Source organism: Apostichopus japonicus, chromosome 7 (assembly GCF_037975245.1).
Source record: "Apostichopus japonicus isolate 1M-3 chromosome 7, ASM3797524v1, whole genome shotgun sequence".
NCBI classification, from domain to species: domain Eukaryota; kingdom Metazoa; phylum Echinodermata; class Holothuroidea; order Aspidochirotida; family Stichopodidae; genus Apostichopus; species Apostichopus japonicus.
Genome location: NC_092567.1, coordinates 16,680,285 through 16,685,750, shown reverse-complemented (window position 1 = coordinate 16,685,750; position 5,466 = coordinate 16,680,285). Strand labels below are relative to the sequence as shown.

Here is a 5,466-nt window from a genome sequence, read left to right as displayed (position 1 = left end):
GGCTGCTTCGCTAGTGTTGGTAATGACAGCCACCGTGCGTACAATACTGAAACCGTAGCTGCAATGCAAACCCCGAGTACAAGTGGGCGACAATGATTCATAAGCTTGTGGCATTTTTATCTTGGAAAACTGGTGCAATCGTGCGCATTACACCATCTTCCTTGCGCCACATGGACAGAAAATTGTTGCAGTTCCCGTTTCTTGGAAGGGCCATCAGTATGTGTTGGACCTAAGTGTTTAGCATGCTAAAAATGGTTAGAATTTATCGCAATTTGTATTTTCCTGGTAGCTACGGTATCAGACATCACCTTTAATATGGAAAAACGGTTAAATAGAGTTGGAAAGGTATCACCGTATCAGTACAATGCTCTTGGAATTTGAACACGGATGTCACTTTTGTTAAAATCACTTAGCAATGACGATGACTTTTAATTGAGAATCTTGTAAAGGAAGTGAGCTGCGTGAAGTGACCAATTTCGACGTAACCATTCCGGTTATAGGTTATAAGATCCTGTTCGGCATACTGAATAGAGCAGTAGCGTAGCCAAGGGGGTGGGCGTGGGGGAGACAGCCCCCCCCCCATGAAAGCTTGTCGCCCCTCCCCCCAGTCGAAAAAAAATTACATGTGGCCTGGGAAGTGCCATTTCCAGCGATCTGGGAGGCATTTTCGGCCAAAATTTTCTTGTACGCTTCGTGCCAATTAACTCATGGTGGCGCTACTCTTAGATAGTTTCCAATGCCGATTCTACGGCTCTGATAATTGCCTACAAGTTCACCCCTCCCTTGGCAAATTCCTCGCTACGCGCCTGAATAAATACTACTACAAACAGCCAATCAGGCGCATTAACTGATCAAACAAGCCAGTGAGCTATACTATACCCTTATAGAGAGGTGGTTTCCAGATACTGGAATGCCAAGAAGATTTTAAAGGTAACAAATTTTCAAACTGGTTTTCACTTCTGGGACGTACCAAATTAAAAAGCCAAATTTTCAAGAAAGGAGACAATACTATCGCTGAGAACTACCGGCGAATCAGTCTATCACCCTAATAATATTTCAGACGCAATCTTTGATGTCAGTTTGACATATAGTTCGGTCATTTCAGTATGTTACTTGCCTGGAAAGCCCAGTCAATATTTCCTTATTTTCCACTCGCAATTTGCAGATTTGTCGTAAAATGTCAATGCCGGTGTCAAACTCACAAAAGATATGTCATGATATGTCAAAGTAACTTACCAGACTGTTTTTTTCTTTCTATTTCACTAAACTATTTGATGACCATATCAAGATATGGGATCTCAAAATAAAGGATGTTGAGAAAACTTAGAGCAGCTTACAAGGCCTGGGAAGTGTAATTTCCAACGATATAGGAGGCCCTTTTAGCTAAAAAATTTCGGTATGCTGCTGGCCAACCCATGGTGGCGCTCCGCTTAGAAGCCTTAGATAGTAACAAGACGCCCTCCCAGGAAATGGTCAACCCCCCCCGGCCCCCGGCGCCCACCCACTGAAAAAATCCTGGCTACGCCACTGGAATAGAGGGCACAATAAAACAAACAGTCACGGGAATCTATATAGATCACAGATCAAAATGAAAATTAGATCGTTTCAAAATTTATTTTCGGTCAAATTCTTCCATTATAGTTGTACAACAACTTATAAATAAGCTTAATTCTGCTGACTGGTTGACCGACATATACTGTTCGTCTTTTGAACAGAAAATTTGACTACACTAATTGAAGATTAAAACTTTGCAGTCACTAACGCAAGTAATTTTCTCTACGGTACACAACAATTAAATTTCAAATGTTGTTCCAAAGTATGATGTAACTCATGGAAAAAAACTTTGCATGTCGGAGAATTAATAACTCGAAAGTCACTACCACATGTAGCCTACGTACCCAATCTGCGGTTTGGCACTGGTGATAAGTATAACGTTCACTTATACCCAGCTCTGCCTCTGTGCTTCAACGCATGTTATGATAAACTACCATATGATGACTATGGTAGTTTGCAATATCTGTAAGAGTAGAGTGTACCCCCTTTCCCGCCATTTGCCGTGGAATGTCATTGGTCTCCTTTAAATGTGTCCTTAGTCTGGGTTGATTCAGTTATCCTCTGAACTTGGTAGATCATGGAATGCATGATATAGGATCGGTGAAGTGGACCATCTAACTATATATATATATATATATATATATATATATATATGTAAGTTTAGGGGTTTTCCGTACTGGCGTGCCCTCCCAAAAGTATGATGACTCAGGGGAGAGAAGTTGTAAAGATAACGCAGGAACAAAAGATTAACGGTAAACTTAATTAATTTAATAACAATTAACTGAAGCAAACTAAATATAAAATATAATTTACTTACAACAAGCTCACTTCACACACACACACATATAACTCAAACGTACTCACTCGCTCACAAGTGTTGACCGGTCAACCATCCGTATTCACTCCCTCATTCATAAGCTCTGCCAAACATTTTCAAACACAAGAAAGTTCTCTCACACCACACGCACACACTCACACAAGTTACACGCACGCAACACAATCAGCGCGCCGCGCCCGATACATTTAAAAACCTCCGTACGCAATTAAACAGCGATGCATCGATACAAGCGCACCATAGCCTAACGCTACACTATATACATGTACGCCCACACAAGAATACGCCTATCGTATTAATCGCTCATTTACACTCTTTCCACCTGAAACGCAGACTTCTCCTGAAGTCTAAAACTAATCAATCGTTATAATCGCTCATTTACACTCTCTTTCCACCTAAAACACAGACTAAAAATAGTCACATTCCTCGCTACCTAGAAGGTGGTAGGTACTTATGCCTAGGCTTAGACAGCCAGTTTGACTCAAAGTCCTTCTCTCTCAAACGGAGCTCGAGTCCGTAACATTTGTAGTAATCGAGATCAGCCACTTCTTATCAAACTCCACATAAAAGGACTACTTAGAATAAAAAAATAAACTAAAATTTTCATAAATAACCACAACACCACATGCATCGTGTATGGGCGCACACATATGAACAGCTTTACAGGTCTATGGCAAATTTGCATCAATGCATCAGAAAATCATCCTAAAATTTGTAATTGTCTTAAAAATTGTCACACATTCGGAATAAACTAATCAATGAGCTAATTAAACCCACCCCAGGTCAAAGACAGTGGTGTCCGTTGTGATTGCATTAGTTCCAAAACGAGGCGGCGGAAATCCTTTATTACTCCTTTCGGATCTTCTTATTTGAGTAGAATTTGTTTTTTTCTCAACCGCATTTTCTTGTGGCTTTTTCTCTTCGATTTCTTGATTGGCCTCCTCCAAGTATATAGTGGATGCATGACTTTTTCTTTCAGGTTGGGGACGTTTAATTTTCTATCATCATCCGGTTTCATGTCTTCCTGCAAGGTGCACAATTTCAGCTCGTTTCTGTGGATTACTCGTTTCTTTCCTTTTCCATTTTCAGGAAATATCACATATACTGGTATGTCCGGGTTAGGTTGTTTAGCTATGATGTAGACATCTTCCTCCCACTTATCTTGGATTTTGCATCGATACAAGCGCACCATAGCCTAACGCTACACTATATACATGTACGCCCACACAAGAATACGCCTATCGTATTAATCGCTCATTTACACTTATATATATATATATATATATATATATATATGTATATATATATATATATATATGTATATATATATATATATATATATATATATATATATATATATATATATATGTATATATATATATATATATATATATATATATACACATCAACCCCCCCCCCCCCCCTTCAAAAACTCTTAGTCACAATAACCAATTAGAAACCATTCAAAATAAATTTGAAAGATCGACTGACATCTTATAGTCCTTTTCTTTTGTTCACTTCCTTAGCGTTATCTCGTATTCTGCTCGCCCCCTACCCTCGGCTCCTTCTACGCATTTTAAAAGGTTGTCCTACAATGCAGTAAAGTACGTACAGTATCCATGAGAGTATCAGAGTGAAATACACCGATGCTAAAACATTATACAAGCCGCATTTATGGCATTCATGCAGGCAAGTTAGCCATTAGTAGTAAATAGCGGCTAGGTTCAGTCACCCCGTACCGCAGTACGTGGGACCCTTACAGTTACCCGGTGTCTATTTAATGTATTGTAATGTTCAATGTGTAAATGGAGCTGTAGTCAGGGTGTAGGAGCAGGAGGGGCACTGGGGGCATGTGACCATCCTCCCACCTTTTTTTTTCCAAAAATAGCAAATGTGTCCTACTGGCAAATAAAATATACTCCTTTGATGAAGAACTGTGTTTTGGATATCTTAAGCCTTTGTTAATTTTAATATTTTATTTGAATTATTCACGTGCACCATAATAGTATTGATAGCATACTAACACATCATATATATTTAAGTGACATGGCCGGTGTGTATCGGTTTATAGCATAACGAGTGGTGCATGGTTGTGGAATGAGAAAGTGCCCTCTGATGTGGAAGCTTCCTACCCCATGGCTTTAGTCATGGTGACGGTTACTTGAGAGGTTTGAAGCATATATAGACAACATTCATTGTTTCAGCAATTAAGAACATATAGTTGTACTTTTATCAATGGTACTTTTATTCATTTGTACTACGTGTCTGTTCTTCCTTTGGTTTCGAAACAACTTTGTTCGTTATGGGGTGCTTCTGCCTACCTCAGTATTTGAGAAAGTTGTCAGATACTGCAGGAGGCAGTGACACTCTCGTCCGTCGAATGGGGCGTTACATGGCGGTCCCGTGAGCAAGTATGGGAGCGAATTCACACCCTGTTTCGTTATCCTCTGAACACTTATCGAATGCAGAAGGCTTGAAATGAGCCGGTGTTCATTCATAATCTAACTGGTCAACTCAACTCAACTCAATTACTTAACTCAACTGTATGGATCTGATCTAATTAGAAGCGAACTGTTGCATTGAGAAATTCAAAATGAAGGCTGATTTTTAAAATTCTCCACATTCATATGAAAACTCAGTTATGGGACTATATACGTGTTTAATGATAGCTTTAACCATAGGCGTATGAGGCGGGTGGGGGGGGGCAGGGGGCAAACTGCCCCCCAAATTTCCAGAGGACAAGAAATTCGGGCAAAAGTCCTGAAAAACTCGGGCAGCCTAAGAGGAGAAATATATATATATATATATATATATATATATATATATATATATATATATGCAGTAGCTCGCCCGAATCTTTTTCAAATTTTTGCCCGATAATTCCGTGGAGAGCGTTTTGTGTTACCGGTATTTGTTTTGTGACATTAATATAGCAATATAGGCCTGATGATTTTCTTTATTTAGCATCATGATGCCCGAATATTTCCGTGTAACACCACCGTAAGCGCAGCTCATCTGGGCTACCACGTTTTTCACTATCGCCCAAAATTAACTGTATACCTGGACATCCCCGACAT

General features: G+C 39.6%; 1 long non-coding RNA gene across 1 annotated transcript; it reads right to left on the bottom strand.

The window, feature by feature from the left end:
* Window positions 1-2,300: 2,300 nt before the first annotated feature.
* Window positions 2,301-3,559, bottom strand: LOC139970152 (uncharacterized). Its single transcript, XR_011794053.1, has 2 exons — window positions 2,785-3,559; window positions 2,301-2,711 (listed from the first exon to the last, which is right to left on the bottom strand). It is a non-coding gene; the product is annotated as an uncharacterized lncRNA (long non-coding RNA).
* Window positions 3,560-5,466: the final 1,907 nt, after the last annotated feature.